Genomic DNA, 19,006 nt, shown 5'->3' with positions numbered 1-19,006 from the left:
AGAGAGTACGAGTAGGTAGCTGTGGTTCGAGCAGGGCGAGAACCACGAACTGTGGTGGAAGCCTGCACCAAAGATGTGTTGGACTGTCGAGCCATGAATTAGGTAAGTACGTACAAAGTGTACTCGAACTCTAAATGAGCGAATGAAAGATGGAAAAAAATAAGAAAAGAAATGCTTTCCACGCTTGAGGTATCAGGTTAGCTCAGCGAATCACGATGACGACCGACGTCGCAGATACCTTTACCTACGATGTATTTCATTGATAATGCCTACTTCGTCGGTTCCATTAAAGAAAAAGAAAAGACAGGGTATGTACGAGTACGAGTATACGATTTTTTGGTAATAGGGTCGTGTCCGTGTCACGTGAATACAACGCTTTTTATTATATTATTAAACACGCGATACGATGATTTATCGATTGCCCAAGATGTGAACGCGAATACGGCTACGATTACGAGTACGCGAAAGAAAAGCGAAGATGAAAAACGTATAAGTATATAAATTAACTTATTCGGATGGCGATGAGGTCGTGTCTACGGTGGGGTCCTTTATGCCATACGATTTACGGCGAGCGCCGCCGCTCATATTCGGCGTGGGCTTCCATTTGTTTGGGGGCCGTTTTTTTTTTAAAGTATGAATTTTCGTCTTGCGTTCTATATTTATCTGTATGTATGGAGTATACCTATGGCCGGCGCGGCGCGTTCACCTGCTGTAGGCTAAACGTGGTTTTTATGTATTGGATGCACCTACATATTGTATATATGGGATCCGATATTGTAATTTATTGCCGCATGAATGTTTGTCTTATACGTACGTAGATGTTGCAGATTGCCATTGGAAGGGGCAAATTTATCTACAGTGTGTTTGAGAAGTTCTCTACTGTGTCTTGGTGCTCTTTTCGATTTCTGCTGCCAATATTTCAGTTTTGGGGTCATTCTGGGTCTTTCGGCTCCTGATATGTTTCAATTTTTTTTCGAAAATTTCGAATTGCTGTGGACGAACTGAAATTGCATTTCAGTATGGGTTACGAAAAAAAATATCGGACAATTTTGACCAAATTCAGTGAAGCTCTTCATCTTGAGTTGAAATTTACTCAGAACAATTTTCAGCTCCGGAGGTGCTTCTGGAAGGCAAATATTGGTTTTCGAATAGAGCACATTTTCGACAAATTCGTAGTTCTTCGCTCAAGTCCCTAATCAATCTGTTCTGGGAAAGATTTTCCTCTTCAAAATATAGTATTTGAGATTCTGCTTCGACCCAGGCCATTGCTTTCAAAATTGAAAACCACATTCAGGATTCTGTTGAGCAGTTCAAAATTTGTAAATTGTTCAAGTATTTTTGGGTAAATTTGCGCTTTGAAAATATTTTCTTCTACGGAATATTTTGTATGTATTTTCAAAAACTTGAAATTTAATACATTTTTGGCTGTTTTTCTTAATTTCTCCTCTCTGTAGAGATCCAACTTCAACGAAATTAAGGGTCCCGAAAATAAAATAATTCGACCGTTTTGAGCGCTATTTTCTGCAACTGTCCTATTTTTGAATGTTGTCAATTTTCAAGCACTAAGTAACATTTCGGATTTAATGAAAAGAGCAGAGAATTAGAGATCCATAAAGACTGAAAATCTGAAGTTTCAAATTAAAGTTTTTCTTTCTACACATTTTCAAAAAATAGACAAATTCACGCAAATTTCATCAATTAATCGTGATAGTGAGGAGGAGAGGGGTGCATAAATTGATCAAAATTTTGTGGAAACGACTGTTTTGATGGAAGTACCTCTCTCCTGCTTTGTCTTGATTAATCGAAGAAGTAGTTTTGTTCTTGGTTCGTTAAAATTTAGATGCCATATTTTGATTTTACTGGAAACGGTGGAAAATTTAAATCGTTATGTCACCTGAAATTTTAATTTTAATTTTTTTTTTTCATTTAAATCATGTTTCATCGAGATTTGAGCTGAATTCCGAAAGAAAAAGAGGACAAAATGGATATCCAAACTCAGAGTCCTCAAATTGGTTGGAATGTAAATGTCGCACCAAATTCAGGAAATTATTTGTTCTTGTTTTCAAAATGGCGGGGTGAATAAGTGGTTTGGAGGGGAGGATTTCTGATTTTTTAAAAACAATTTTCGTCATGCTTAGTGGGGGGGGGGTCAGATTGGAAAAACACAGCCATTATTTGAACTCAGAGAATTTGAATGAGTGACATTTGATTCTTTGCCTTATTTTGGAATCTTCTTAGAATTTTTATATACAATTTTTTTTTTTGCAATAGAAATTTTATTTTATTCATATTGGGAGCACAACATTGTGGCACACCCCACCTCCTCAACGTGCCACAAGGCTTTTATGAGGGGCTTTATACAAATTTATACACCTTGTGACCCCCCCACCCCTTTCCACGGAAGGGCTAATTCATTGCTTCTAACTTTTGTGTTCACGTAACAGTTTAAGTTTGAGCTTTGAATTTTTTTTACTTTGAATCTCGTGTCCATTTATTCTTTGAAAACTGCATAATCAAATATTTTCTGAATTCAAAAAACCTCGAAATTGTGAATCTTATTAGATTAGGTTAAGTATAATTTTGCAGGAAATCGCAAATTCCTGAAAATTACAAAGTCTCCCCACCTCTTTTCTCCTTGAGAATTTCAGACGTAAATAATGGAGATCATTTTACTGGACTATCTCGAAGGAAAGTGGTGAAAAAATTTCACAAAAATTAGGGGATCCGATATTCATACTTAATTTTGAGGTTGATTTTCTGAAAAGAATCATTTTCAATAATGCCTGTGCCTGTAGTTCAGTTCATTTCAAAGACTCAGTATTTCATAAAACGACTTTTTTTATGGTTTTAAGACTTGGACCAAAAATTGCATTTCCCTATGCTCAAAAAAAAAAGATTAAAATTGTTTTTGGAAAATTCGGAAAATTAAAAATTTAGCTTTGGGGCTTTTTTGAAAAAAAATTCATATTATCTGAATGTTTTTATATTCGTTTCAAAATTCAAACTGTTAAATTTACCAGAAACCATATGAATTCAAGATGTCTATAGGTCTTGCAGATGATAAAAAAGTCCTCTATTTAGTTCAAAAAAATCCGTTTTTCATTAAAAATAGTGCTCCCAAAATCTAGAATATCAAATTTGACTTTTGGGCAGGGATGTTAGGACCTTCTGATGTGTTTGATGAGACCCCCCCCCCAACAAAAAATTATTTACACCTCACCTCCTCCTCCTGTGAATAATTTACAATTTCGGAAATCAAAATTTTAACCAATACCTGTACAAAAATTAACAAAAAATGATGATATCTGGCACCTTATTTTGAATTTTTTGATATTTCGGCCATATTAAGAAACATTAGTGAGGGTTTATAGGGGCGGTGTCCAAAAGTTGAAGAAATATTTGAACTCAGCTCTTTCAAATTGAATCATCTATGCGACGATTACCCATGAAGCTAAGGGACCACGTGGAAAGAATCTGAGGAATACTTTCGAATCTTTGAGGGTGCTTTTCGAAAAAAAAGTAAAATCTCAGACACATGGTCCTCAAGGTTCCGCAGAAGTAGTTTTGATTGAGAATTCTTGTATAATTAGGAATCTTGTAATTTTATTTTCGTAAAATTTAGGCCCTACCCCTTCGATTTTGCATCGTTATAAATCAAAATTTGTCTATTCTTTATCAATAGTCCCCCGTTAGACAGAAAAAAATCATTAATCGAAATTCATCACGTTTTTTGAAGATGCATCCTTGTGGTCCAAAACGTGCTCGAAATCAGCTTCTTTCGCAATAATTTACCCCTTCAACTTGGCAGATAGGCAACACGTTCATCTCACGTTAACGATACTAGGTGGACTTGTATCCAAATCCCTCAACTAGCTGCTCGTCCATTCACCAGACACCCTGTACAGTTAATTTTTTCGTATTTATGTCAACCTGGCGAGTACACAAGCAAGAGGCAAAGAGAAGACTGCATCCGTTGCATGATTAATCAATCCCTCGCCTCGCTCTCAGCTAAGAACGATTCTTCATTGAAGAATTTATTAGTGTGGCGGTAAGTAAAGGTAACCCGAAGATCGAAGACGTAAAGAGGCAGCATTCAGCGAAGAGTATTGGTCCAGCGTAATTAGAATTTGCGCTTACAAATAAGACTGCGGCGACCGGCCGGTCGGCTGGCCGGGTATAATGATGGTAATTTGACTCCCACGGGCTTCTTCATTAACCGGCTCAGTTCTCTGACATTAAAGACGTATTGCGTATTGTTTCTAAAGATGAGATTTATTAGCATTTAAACGACGCTTACATGTTTCTATACTTTGAGTTGAGAGAGATTTAGTACTGTACCTTAAAACGTTGCATTGCACTATCCGTGCGAGTATATATAGATAAATTTTGCAAAGTGAAAAAAAATTCGCTACTTTCTTACCTACGAGCAGGTATTTTTTTTTCGCTTATGTCCGAAGAGAATATGGAACCGCGTCTACGTGATTCCACGAATCGTACGTTATACTCGTAGTATACCGAGATATGTGATCGTTTAATAATGAACGTGTTAAATGATAAATTAATAGACTACCTTATGCTCACTGCTAGGGTCGTATAGGTATATGTATGAAATTGCATACCGAGGCGTCACGATTAGCAACCGGACATTTATACTGTGCTATGATTAATGCCTCGTATCAGTTTCATTGTTTTTATTATAGAAATAAATTAGTCTGCGCCGAAGTGGCAGAGATCAAATTTATTCCAAACAAGGTAATTATTTCACGATACGAATTAATTTTTCTCTCTGAAATAACCGTTTAACCGGTGTATTTTAACATCTCACACGCGGACATCTACACGCCCCCTACTTTGCCCGCATCCAGATCTTTTTCGTGAATTTTTTCATTTTCTGTTTTCGCACAGTTGAAAATTCAATTACTTTTTTTTCGCAGTCTGGTCAAACGTATGGATATGATGTATATGGGCCAAAGGTTAAGGCGACTGGTTCATTGTTAAATCGCTTAAATTCTGTCATCCTGCAGTTGGTAATTATTGTGTCATATAATCGTAGTATGTGGTTTTGGATTTTTCCACCAGCTTAATCTCCGCATGGGTTGGTCTGTGGTTTGTTTTTGACTTGTTTTTTTTTTTTTTGTCTCGTTCGAGATGTGTGGTATTATTTTGCGAGTAGTGATAACAAGTACGTGATTTAACCATTGCCAATTTGACTCTGAGCCCGTTATCTTGTTTTCATTCAAACACCAAACACTGTACGAAGTGATAAAAATTTGCCAACTGGAGTGAATTTTAAAGATATGTGCGAGTGTAGGTACCTTTAACGAGAGTGAGAGTACTGCAAAATAATAATAATGGACCGTCGTAGAAATCTTTTCTCGCGATTATTCGTCATTTTCATTTCTATAGGGGTTATTTTTATATCTTAGGTATAGGTCGTTGGTCGTCCGATCTGATTCAGCATATTTGCAATGATTCGCGAGAAATGCTGATTGTTTGGGAATGAAAAAGATTAGACTGACGACGAGAAAAAATGTCCCATAGGATTTAACATGCATACTTTATATCGTACCTTGTGTATAGCAAGTTCGTAGACGTACGTACTACGTACAATGTTAGCCAGAAGTGTGGGAATTTTAATGCTAACTTCCGTTTTAAACGTTCGTATTTCGCGTAGGTGGAGGAAAATTGAAACTGTACTCCGTCTGCATTCCATTTCCATACGTACGCCAGACAGATGCCAATTGCGAATCAAAAACGTAGGTAATTTTCTTCTACATATACGTATTTTGCTGACGAAGTTGGATTCGTTTAATTGTTTAATGCATGACTTTGTTTACCCGGTGTCATATTCGAGTATAGACGAAGGTGATACGGCGAGGAATGCTAACAATTTTTTTCACAGTATTAATACCTAGACGTAGAGGTAGTGCGAAGTATAGTATAGATGTAGGTACCATCTCGTATTTCTCAGAAAGAATGAAAGAAATAAAAAAAAGGAATCGTTCTCGTATAGTGTAAATGCCAATCTGTGAATTACTGCTTTTATAAGTCACTGAATAAGAATGAATGCAGGTCTTCGTCTCTTTCACGCGACTTGATGAATTGAAGAGATTTTTATAGCTTGACTGAATTTTAGAGTTTGATTCGAATGTAGAAATATCTTCATATAATGGTTTGATCTTAATTTGGAGTTGAATGATTTTTTTTCAATGTTGTGTTTAGGTAGATGTGAATGATTCGGGGTACCTAGTTTTCTATTTCGTATTTTTTTTCTGCTTTTAATACTCTTTTTGGATTTGATGGTAGAGGATGAATTCTTCAGATTTTTGTAAATTTTATTTTTCTCGATTTCGTGTTCGAAAATAAATCTAAATCGTTCGTCAATTGAATGAACTATTTCCAAGTATGATCTTGATCAGCTAAGAATAAATTATTCCCCATCCAAGGCTTATTTGCCTAATTGGAATTTCATTTTTTTAAAAAGTTTGTTTCCTTTTGAAATTTAAGATCTGGTGAAAAATGTGAATTTGTGGTACGCATAAAATTTGTTGAAATGATAAATTTTCCAACGGGGTTTCCTGGAATTCAAAATAATCTAGAACAACTGAAATGAATTCATTGCTGGAGGTTGCAAATCTAATGAAAGTGTTGAATTTCAGAATTTGTTGATCAGTATTTGATGACGAGACAATTTTTTTAGGGCATTTACAAATATGTAGCAAATTTGACCTTTTTTTTGGATTTTTGGAAATTTGTTAGAAAAACACTGGTATTCTATTTGAGATGCTCAACTGAAATTCCCTATTAGAGTAAATTTTCATTTTAGGATATTAAAATCAGGTTACAATGAAATTTATTATTTATAGCTGACTGTCATGAAGCCCAGGATCATTTTTGGCACCTTCGACTTTCGAGAGGAATTCGAAAATTGGTGAGGAAACCACAGTTTTCTCGGAAGGGTCTGATCTGTTGAAAATCGTGAAAATTGTTTTCAGTTTTACTAACGAAGAAACTGTTTGACAGCGGAATCTCTAATTGGAACTAAATTTGGATAGCTAAAAAAAGAACTTGAGTGAGTTCGAATCGTCTCTCTTCGAATTTTCTAATTATGTATGAAATTTGTATTTAAGTGTGTGCCCCTCTCTCCCTCTCCCTTTCCTCCTCTTTCCTGTACGCCACAATATTTTCATTTGCCTGAGTTGATTGCTTAGCTTCAAGATTGCGGACGATTCGAATTATACTTGATTCAAATCTCGATTCGGATCGAAAATGTCATGATTAATCCGTGATTCAGAAACAGGTCTTTGAATATTTTTTATCTTTGTACTGTAATCAAAACATGCATTCGGCTGAAAAGTTCAACATTTTTAAAATTCAAAATTCAAAAAATTCTTTTTTTATTTTGTTTGACTTACCTTCTTGGAAGTGAGATTTGATTTGCAGTTGAACAATTGAAATTAAAATTCCAACTTTCGTCCACTTCCTGGAATTTTTTTGGTGTAGAATTTCCGCTCTCATCAAGATTTGTAGCGTTTTAAGATCTTGAAGCACATGGATAGATGTGGAAAAAAGAAGGGTAAGGTTGAAAAATTTGAAGGAAAAAAAATCATTCGATCTGAACGATATAAAACGTACCAAATGCTGAAATTTATTCAATGATCGATAGTTTCCAGCGCAAATGGCAATTGAAAAAATTTTCAGCACTACACACCTATGAACCATGGTTGTTTTTTAAACTGACCCTTTAATTGTTCCGTTCCCAGCGTGACCTGTTCAACTTCAATGGTATGTGTAGGTGTACCTGCGAAGGAATTCGGACGACGAAAAGGTTATCCCAGTGTCCAGTATCCACAAAATTGGAAATCACTCGCATTTTCTACGAATTCGCGTACCTGTTTCGGTATATCTATCTGGAACCATATGACAACAATGTACCTGCTCCTACACAGTAGACAATATGTCAGCGAAAAAAAAAAAGGAGAGAAACGGCGAGAAAAAAAGGAAAAAATGTCAACAGGTAGCTGCGTTATCGCGAAATTACCTAATGGTATAGGCAGCCTCGGAGCAGAAGCCAAGATAAAAACCTTCGAGGTCTGTCGGTGTATAAACTAGGAGCAGGTTATCTATTGAAAAAATGCACCTCTCGAAGATGTTTTCTTCATTCATTCGTATTTTTCTAGTTTGCTTGTAACCACCAACAAAAGAGATATACGCGTTTTAGTACACAGTTGAAGCATCCAAGGAGAAGAGAAGAAAAAAAAGAAAGATGCGAAGGAGTAAGAGTGAGACACGTAGAGAGATGGAAAAAAGAAGAAAAAATGCCGCTTTATTTTTGTCACCTGTTTTTCGAAACGTGAAATACTTTCCGGTATTATGCGATGGGTCTCTTTGTAATCGCGTGCGCTGCTGATGTTCATTTTTTCTCGCTATAACGTTTTACGCTGGCTTCTTTGAATTTTGGCATTCCAACCGTATTGTGTTTCCAATGCACCTGATCACTTCGGGGCTAAACCGTCTGTAGGTCTATTCTTAATTTTTTTTTCTTCTTCTTTTTTAAATGGATTTAATCGTTGCGAAAAGATACACTCTGCTCGACACGAACGACCTTGAAATATTTTCGATTTAATTTTACTAATCGGGGTAAAAATGCGATAATCTTGTAACCTAGTTTCGTTTATTATCGCAGCGTTACGTGGTTTATATATGTACTTACGTGTAATTTTATTCACTCTCATTTGGTGTGTAGGTATATGTGAGGGCGCATACGGAAAGGGACCTACCGACCAAAAAAAAAAAAAAAAAAAAGTTCTCTGAAATTGTTGTAGGAACCCTTTTACAGAGTTCCTACAACAATTTCAGAGAACTTTTTTTTTTTTTTTTTTGGTCGGTAGGTCCCTTTCCGTATGCGCCCTCACATATGTACTTGCAAAATATGGTCAGGATTTATTCGAATGTCGTGGAAAATAGTCTCTGTAAAAGGATTCACTTTGGGCAGGGATTTTCAAATTTAGGGCATTTAACCCTCTCTTGTAAAGTATCCCAAGTTATGATTTGAATGCTTGCTTAAATTTTTTACCCAAAAAATTCTTGAAACGAAACGATGTGGGCGTTGATTGTGATAGAACTTTGAAAATAAGAGTCTTCCTAACCTCTCTCTTCCTGTCCTAACTTGATGAATTTATGGTAAAAAGTGGATTAATTGATGTAAATTCTTCGTTAACAACGTTTGAGAAACTTTTATCCCTCTTCCCCTTCCCTTCCCTCCCCTCCCTCCCATTGTTCTGCGTGTAGTTGATATTTGAAAGCTCTAAAAATTGCAAAAATTAATCTGTAAATTCGATAAAAGTGAGGCAGAATTACTTTTGTGAAAAACTATCCATCCTAAAACATTTTTCCAATGCTGAAAAACTCCAAAAATCCCCCCAGGGCTACAACAATTGGAAATCTTTACAAAGTAGATTTTTGAACTGACACTCTTTGATTTGAACGAAACTAAGGTATACATGGGCACCGGCAGTTCTTTTTCAGAGGGTACACACTACACAGTACACACAGGCGTGGACTGGGTCGGTAGGGGGGGGTCCTCAGAATTTTGGCCTCCCCCCACCCATAGAATCTATTTTTTACCATTTTTTTTTCTGGTTTGAATACTTGAATGCGAATTGTACAATTGTTTTTATTCGATTTTGCAAAAATACTTGAGTCAACCTGACAAGAAAAAACTGGAATTTTTTTGGGGGGGAGGAGGGATGTTCACTGATATGAGGAGAGAAAAAAATACCAATTTTGCCGAATAAAATGACAAGTTTTCAAGATGAAATACAAATAAAAAGTGAAATGACAATTTTACCAATTGATACAATACTCAGTTAGGTTCATTAAAAATTGTTGTTTTCATTTTTGAATTTATGGAAGTTTCAAACTGAGATTTTTTTAGTTTAGGGATAAGAATTGGTCCAACCGAAGCAAAGGCAAAACCTTTCAAAAATTTGGGTTTTGAGAGGAGAAAAACATTGTTTTAAAAATTTATTTATTTCTTTTGATCCAGAATTTCAGAATTTGAATGATAGCGAGGGCAGAAGCTTGTTTTTGAGAAGTGAAGTTTTTTCTGGTGAAAAGTGTGTTTTTCTGCTCAAACATTTTAAAAAAATTGAATGATAATGATATATTTTTTTAAAAATTCAATTTGATAAAAAGCACAGGGGCATGATCGAAGCGAAGGCAAGCGCTTTTGAAAATTCGTATTTTGAGGAATAAAAAATGATATTTTTTAATGACGAGTCTATTTTCCAACTCCACAATTATTTTAGAATTTGAATATTGGGTACCTAATTAAAATTTTCAATTTTGAAATAAAAGAAAAGCTAACAGCCTCGAGCGAAGTGAGGGAAAAAGCTTGCGAAAATGCATGTTTGGAGAAAGTGAAAATTGAAGGACAAAATGAATAAAAGCAAAATATCTATGCGCCCGAATTGAAATATGTACTTCTATTACACAGTTCTAAAAAAATTCAAAAAATTCAAAGGGTGCAAGTGCACCTCTGAAATTTATGTGCTCGCACCCATGCCAAGGTAGATCGATTGTGCATGTCCTAAAACACCCGTTACCAAAATTTCAGTTGGTGAAGTTCATTTTTGGATTTTAAAAATTTTTTATGTAAATGAAAAAAAAAAACTGTTTTAAAGGTCATTTTTGAACTTTTTCACGAATATCACGTCATTTTAAACTTTTAATAAATTTTAGAATTTCAAAAATTGACCAAAATTCAGAAAATGAAATTCAGAAGCCTTGTATGATGTCTGATTGAGTGTTGTGAGATGCTTTCTAGTATTTTTTTTTTTTTTTTTTTTCGTTACAAGCCATTGATATTAATTTCAGGATATTTTTTTTTGATCTCAAGGGAAAAAATTCTCAAAGATTCAAGCAGAAAATCTCTTAACCCAATGAACATTGAACAATTCGAATCTTTTCGTCGTTAAGTAGGTAGTGGTAGGTACTAGAGACATGCGTCCGGTCGAGTGAAAAAAAAAAACATCATACATGTAACATCCGTTCTGAAAGATGGATACGTATGCGACTAATGGGATGTCAGTAGCACATCCCAAACGTCCATTTGCATAATATTCATCATCTCTTCTACACCATTCGAACAATACATGGTACCTGAGCATCGATTTTATATAAACGAAAAAGCCCGCAGCAGCATGTTCTATACTTACTTACTATATAAAAAGGCTTGCAAAAGGATGAGGTGTATGGTTTGAACCTGTTGTTATAGTCGAGGATAGGATTGCGTCGAAGAAATCCGCCCACAGGAAACATTTAAATACTATCTTTTATAAAAATTTAATAGAAGATTTATAAAAAGCCTTGTTATTAGGTGGACTCTCTGGTATTCTCGTTTCCCAGATAGGGTAAAATTATTGTGCTTTAATTTGAAAATTAGAACATCTCTAGTTGTAGGTGCTGCGTTGTGTACGAGAATATACCGCCCACATCCTCTAATGTTTAACGATGGTGGCAAGATCTCGTTACTCGTCGTACTTTTCTCAAATACAGGTAAACGAATCTTTTTTTCTTCTTCTTCAAATCATAGTAATCTGTTCGGTAGCTATAATAAAGTCGAGTAGTTATTTATCTCGTAAACGAGTGATTTATGTGCAAAATGATCGCATATGTAGTAAATTGGTCATCGATATGGTAACGTCTTTACGAGTATGTCGTAAAAAAACAAACCACACTGAAGATGAGGTATTGAGTACTGAGGTGTGCACATATGAGCAGAAAAAAAAAAGATACAAGTCGTCGAGCGGAAATGTGTTTGATGAATGCGCCTCCCTTTATAAGTACAGCACGCATATACTCGATGTGTTTTTATCTCCGGCATATATGGCATATATTATAAAAGAGAGTCAGGTTGTTGAGGTAATGTGTAACGCACTTGGGTTTATTTTAAAGCGCGAGACATATCGGAAAGGATCCAGATCCGCGAATATACACTTCGCGTTAGTCGTAAAACGAGCCTATATAAAGCACTTCCCTTTCCTGTCTAGAGAGAAAAAAAATTCACGGCGCGATATTCCTCTCTTAACATGCCTCTTTAGTTTCCTGTCTGACAGAAATCCACCTGCATAGGCGATCAAAGGTTTTGTAAATAGTTAAACATGTGTATCGCTGCGGAATTTGGGATTAGAGGAAAAGAAGAGCAGTGGTGAAATATGTAGTACCTACTGAGATCCTTGAACTTTATACTCCTACAATGTGTTGTAGGTACTTACAGATTGTATGTATGTATGTACTTCGAGGTGCACGTGATTACGTAATAGGATGACAATAAAATGTGGTTTTGAGGAGAAAAATAAGTGTAACCAATGCCTAATTACCTAATTTATAGAAACGATGGTTATGGAATTTGAAAATGTGGTGAAAAAATGACGAACGCGTTGAAATATGTAGACTTTATTGCTGCTGATGGTCGATCACTATAAACGAGATATAAATCGTTTTAAGCTCGTGCTACTTTTTTGGCTTGCAGCGACAAGCGTAGCCACAACTGTAGCTCCTTGGAGAAGACGTGGTCAAATCATTGGTACATGCTACGTATAACGAGTCGCTAAACGGCGAATATCGAGAATGGCGGTATTTTAAAAAGATCTTTTTAATACGGACTGTCGTTACGATGATTAACATATTTAACTTCGTACTCGTATACTCGTACATATACACGAGTAATTTGTAAATTGTCGAGTCATCTTTGTACCATTGTTTCGGATATTTTTCGGCCACTTTGGATGGAGCACGGTAATCACGAAATATTGACCTTAATTGCGAGCCGAGCCTGAGCTATGGCTAAATGTTACCGCGAGTTTGACATCCATTTAACCATCGCGTAATAGACGGCCAAATAGCTCTAGTGGTATTGGTAAGATAACATAACATGCTGATGCCTTAGCTTGCTAGGTGCTAAGATGATGATTTTATGATGAAATTCACAAATATCACCGAGGGTATAATTTTACCAATGTTAATGATACGAGAGATTGCATAATGGTCTGAGGAAGTGTGTAAAAAAAAACATGGTGTTGAAAAATACCTACTCGTAACTAAGCGTTGGCGAATTCTTGCAGCTACGAACTACAATACGTGAGTTGAGAAGAGTTATTGCATGTATTGATGTGGGGAACACTGTTTCAAAATATGCTCATTATTGTATTTTTTGAAATATGTGATGGTGGATTGACAAATTCGCGCTTACTTGAAGACAAAATGAAGGAAGAATGGAAGTACTTATTTGTACCTACATGAATGGCCTTTGAAGGTAGGAATTCATGCTCTCTCAACATAAAAATTCTGGTGCACATGGTCACTTGGAAAAGCAACCTATCACTCAAATGCCTCTCCCCCAATGTTAACAACGTAATGTATCTTTAAAACGTCCATCAAATTCGCTTTTGTGAATTGGGGCATCCATTCTGATAATTTTGAGACTGTTTCAAGCCAAGAATCTCAATTTAGGACCAGCACATTTTCGTTTGCAGTTTCAAAATCAAGATTTTCAATATTATTTTTTTCAACAATTTTCTTGAATTTTGAATTTTTTGCTCATTTTCAGTGATTCAAATGCCACCAGATTCGCTTTTATGAATTGGGGCATCCATTCTGATCATTTTGAGACTGTTTCGAGCAGGATATCTCAATTTGGGGCCAGCACATTTTCGTTTGAAGTTTCAAAATCGAGGTTTTTAATATTATTTTTTTTCAAAAATTTTCTTGAATTTTTATATCTCTGCTCATTCTGAGTGATTCAAATGCCACCAGATTCGCTTTTATGAATTGAGGCATCCATTCTGATCATTTTGAGACTGTTTCAAGCCAAGAATCTCAATTTAGGACCAGCACATTTTCGTTTGCAGTTTCAAAATCAAGATTTTCAATATTATTTTTTTTTCAACGATTTTCTTGAATTTTGATTTTTCTGCTCATTTTCAGTGATTCAAATGCCACCAGATTCGCTTTTATGAATTGGGGCATCCATTCTGATCATTTTGAGACTGTTTCGAGCGGGATATCTCAATTTGGGGCCAGCACATTTTCGTTTGAAGTTTCAAACTCAAGATTTTCAATATTGTTATTTTTTTTTAGAAATTTTCTTGAATTTTTATATCTCTGCTCGATTCGCTTTCATGAATTGAGGCATCCATTCTGATCATTTTGAGACTGTTTCAAGCCGAGAATCTTAATTTGGGGCCAGCACATTTTCGTTTGTAGTTTCAAACTCAAGATTTTCAATATTGTTATTTTTTTTTAGAAATTTTCTTGAATTTTGATTTTTCTGCTCATTTTGAGTGATTCAAATGCCACCAGATTCGCTTTTATGAATTGGGGCATCCATTCTGATCATTTTGAGACTGTTTCGTGCGGGATATCTCAATTTGGGGCCAGCACATTTTCGTTTGAAGTTTCAAAATCGAGATTTTTAATATTATTTTTTTTTTCAAAAATTTTCTTGAATTTTTATATCTCTGCTCATTCTGAGTGATTCAAATGCCACCAGATTCGCTTTTACGAATTGGGGCATCCATTCTGATAATTTTGAGACTGCTTCCAGTTGGGAATCTCAATTTGGGGCCAGCACATTTTCGTTTGAAGTTTCAAAATCAAGATTTTCAATATTATTATTTTTTTTAGAAATTTTCTTGAATTTTGATTTTTCTGCTAAATTTGAGTGATTCAAATGTCACCAGATTCGCTTTTATGAATTGGGGCATCCATTCTGAGTATTTTGAGACTGTTTCAAGCCGGGAATCTCAATTTGGGGCGAGCACATTTTCGTTTAAAGTTTCAAAATCAAGATTTTTAATCTTATTTTTTCTCAAAAATTTTCTTACATTTTGATTTTTCTGCTCATTTTCAGTGATTCAAATGCCACCAGATTCGCTTTTATGAATTGGGGCATCCATTCTGATCATTTTGAGACTGTTTCGAGCGGGATATCTCAATTTGGGGGCAGCACATTTTTGTTTGAAGTTTCAAAATCAAGATTTTTAATATTATTTTTTTTTTCAACAATTTTCTTGAATTTTTATATCTCTGCTCGATTCGCTTTTATGAATTGAGGCATCCATTCTGATCATTGTGAGACTGTTTCAAGCCGAGAATCTTAATTTGGGGCCAGCACATTTTCGTTTGTAGTTTCAAAATCAAGATTTTCAATATTGTTATTTTTTTTTAGAAATTTTCTTGAATTTTGATTTTTCTGCTCATTTTGAGTGATTCAAATGCCACCAGATTCGCTTTTATGAATTGGGGCATCCATTCTGATCATTTTGAAACTGTTTCGAGCGGGATATCTCAATTTGAGGCCAGCACATTTTCGTTTGAAGTTTCAAAATCGAGATTTTTAATATTTTTTTTTTTTCAAAAATTTTCTTGAATTTTTATATCTCTGCTCATTCTGAGTGATTCAAATGCCACCAGATTCGCTTTTATGAATTGAGGCATCCATTCTGATCATTTTGAGACTGTTTCAAGCCGAGAATCTTAATTTGGGGCCAGCACATTTTCGTTTGTAGTTTCAAAATCAAGATTTTCAATATTATTATTTTTTTTAGAAATTTTCTTGAATTTTGATTTTTCTGTTCATTTTGAGTGATTCAAATGCCACCAGATTCGCTTTTATGATTTAGGGCATCCATTCTGATCATTTTGAGACTGTTTCAAGCAGGCTATCTCAATTTGGCACCAGCACATTTTCGTTTGAAGTTTCAAAATCAAGATTTTCATTACTATTTTCTTTTGAAAAATTCTCTAAACTTTTTATTCATCTGCCGATTTTGACCGATTTAACTACCATCAAATTCGCTTTTGTAAATTTGGGCATTCATACTGATCATTGCGGGCTCAATTTTGGGATACAAAGAGGGGAGAGTATATCATCTGCCTCGAAAATTATGAGCCGTGCTTTCACCAACTCTTAACAGTGATCTTGATACACGAAAATTTCGAATTTTCCCCATGTTTCCATAGTTGTCACATATCCTGTTCGAATAGCAGTTGCATTCCACTTGCTACCAGTGTTTAAATTGTGTATGTACATACGTATATCTACGTACCATATGGTAATGAACTTCCTGATCCGCGTTTTCAATGGTTGATACACGTACGAGATGTATTAACGTCTCGGAAATCTCTTACCTCTTCTCGGCGGCGTCTGCTCATGTCTCGGGTTGGAGACGCGATACCGTTTTATGAAAGGGATGTTTAGAGTAATTCATTTAAATATGTCACCTGCGAGCGTTACACTCCTTCTTAATTTAGCCGGCGTATTAGTTGAAAGTAAAGAGTCGCGTGACCTTTCAGGCTCTTGTGGGATATCGTTATATGTATTATACGCAGTGTGTGCTACCGTATCTATCCTTTTTAACGTTATCCTTACTTATACTGTGTGCTGTGTACTGTGTGGTACTTCCGTTTCTTTAATGATCTTCAACACGTGTTGATATTTCTTTTTAAAAGACTATTTTAAACGTAAAGGTGAATGAGAAAGATGACAATTTTTGTATCTCGAGTTTTATAGTCGGATGGGTATGTGATAGGTGTAGGTAGGTAAGGTACTAGGGTTTGTGGTTTTTCAACGTTTATCGAATTTTGGTGGACCTTAGCAAAAAAATATGGACAAATTATGTCAATAAGTCTGGGAAAAAATTTCAAATTTTTGGCTACAATTTCAAATACCTGATTAAAATCTTGCTGCATTTTCAGAATCAGGCTGGAAATTATGGATTTAGAGTTTGAATTTGACCAACTGGAATTTTGATTAGATAGAGATTCGGTTCAGTTTCTTTCAGGAAATTCAGTTTTCGTTGAAATCGGATCCGGGTACCTCAAAATGAACTTCTTGTTAGTACCTTGAAACACTGGTGATGCATCTATTCGACGGTACCTAATCTACCACACACCTATTTGAAGCAGCACCAATTGCTACACGGTGCTTGCATTTTTCACAGTATAATCGAAATGGAATTTTAATAATTTTACGCGATAGAAATTATATCACTTGTAATGTATAGGCGGTCTGCCCTAATGGGTAAACTACATATGATACTTCCGGCGTAATAATCTACACTGTGGAAGGATAGACGTACTCGTACAGTACGGCATCGTAAGCGCACCACATCATATGTATACCAGGAGAGCGAAAAGATGGGGTAAAAATGGCAGAAAAAATTAATAACATTAATCACACGTACGAAGAAATGACATAGATAAACGATCGGCGGTGCATGGAGTTCTACCAACAGGTATAAGTTTACGTGTTGTTTTACGCGAACAGGATGCGCCGTATTATTAAAAAATATTAGATCGTTTCGTGATATATTACGATGACTTGTCACTAATATTATTACGAAGGGATGATGCGGACCAGGGACTCTGAAATATACTCGATCGGTGCAGGTCGCGTGCTATACCGAAGCACATGTTTCGGGAGAGAAGACCACAGACTGGACTCGGGAGGCGAAGTCAATGCACAGGATCTGGGTCCCGGACCTAAACATATGGTCTTAATTGATGCTCGAACCGGCGCGACGCTCCCACCTCCCCCTCCCCTCGCCCTCGGTCTGTATATTGTGTAAATTGCTAATGGTGTATTTTGATGATGGAATTACGCGGTCGCACCTATTTAGGGTGTAAATAAGAGACGAAAATTCATCTTATTGTCTACCAACATCCATCATGGTATCATGGAGGACCCACTCCAAGGTATAGAGGGATGTGAATATACCCGGTAGATCCACTCACTAATAATAGCCACAACATCTACGTTCTGAAACAAAAGATACTAAAGTACATCTATGTTTATTAAAAAAGAGTCTGGATCAGGAAAAAAAAAATTCATGCTAAATGCATTCTTTCGATAATTACCAGTGCTGATTTCTTCCTCCTCTGTCTAGGTTATTTTTTTTTTCACTTCATTTTTTCATCTTCTCGTACATCTATCTATCTATACGGTCTAAAGAGCGAATAACCCGTCATGATGAACTCTTTATTGTTTTCAAATTACCAATTTAATATGCGCATATACCCTGTTGGCATTTTTCAGGCATTTTTTCAACGTGTTTACAAGCAACTCCGTGAACGACAGGTTGTTAATGGAAAACGTGTGGTTTCGTACCGGTGCGCTGAATTTAATTGATATCGCATTACTTTAAGGTTGACGTTTTGAGTAATAGAAGAATACACTAATGACGGTTCGTATCCGTAGCGAGTGCGGATAAGGCGGCGGTCGCGGTGGCGGACAGGGCAATGTAATCAAGGAGCGCATTTGTTTTGATGGACGGTTAAAGTGGCCTAGTTGGTGCGGGTCAAAGCAGTGTCACGAATTAGACAAGTCTGTCTTTCGAAAGTATACTTAAGCATAACGCCATTAAATACGAAGAATGGTTTTTTCTTGTGTGAACTTTTTTTCCCTTCTTCTTTTGGTCTATCGCGCGTTGCATGCCGAGATAAACCTCTAAGAGGTACTTTCTTTTCGTGGCAGAAATGGGTTGTGATTTTTTACTCGATCTTTGCATCGTCGCTGTACGATGATGGTGGTTTACTCGAACACGAATGGTGATGATGAATTTGAATGTGTTGCTGTATTGTTTACGTAGGTACCATTTAATGCTTGAATTGAAAGATGGCCTTTGTTGGGATTGCGATTAAAATCAGTTTTGGCGAGGCTTCTTTTTTAAATTTTCAGAAATTCAATTTTCTCATACATTCTGAAGAGGAGAAAAATGCGAATGATTTCAATACCTAAAGTGAATAATTTGCGAAAGTACACCTATACCTACATTTTTTTATTCTTTCTCAGCTGGATACAGTGAATTTTCTGTGTTAGGGTTACAAAGCCCCGCCTTAAGCTAAAATTGTCATTGTCTTATACCTGTCTGCTAAAAATAGCCAAAAATGTCACATTTTGTCTACATTTCTAATAGTCTCGTTTCTTGCTGAAAACTGTCAT

General features: G+C 35.9%; 1 long non-coding RNA gene across 1 annotated transcript in view; it reads left to right on the top strand.

The window, feature by feature from the left end:
* The window catches only part of LOC135842361 (uncharacterized), a 239,249-nt gene that overhangs the window by 11,481 nt on the left and 208,762 nt on the right, over positions 1-19,006 (top strand). The gene's annotated exons all lie outside the window — the stretch shown is intronic.

This window comes from Planococcus citri, chromosome 1 (genome assembly GCF_950023065.1).
Source record: "Planococcus citri chromosome 1, ihPlaCitr1.1, whole genome shotgun sequence".
Classification (NCBI taxonomy): Eukaryota; Metazoa; Arthropoda; class Insecta; order Hemiptera; family Pseudococcidae; genus Planococcus; species Planococcus citri.
The sequence above is the reverse complement of the archived record's forward strand: the minus strand, read 5'-3'. Positions and strand labels throughout refer to the sequence as shown.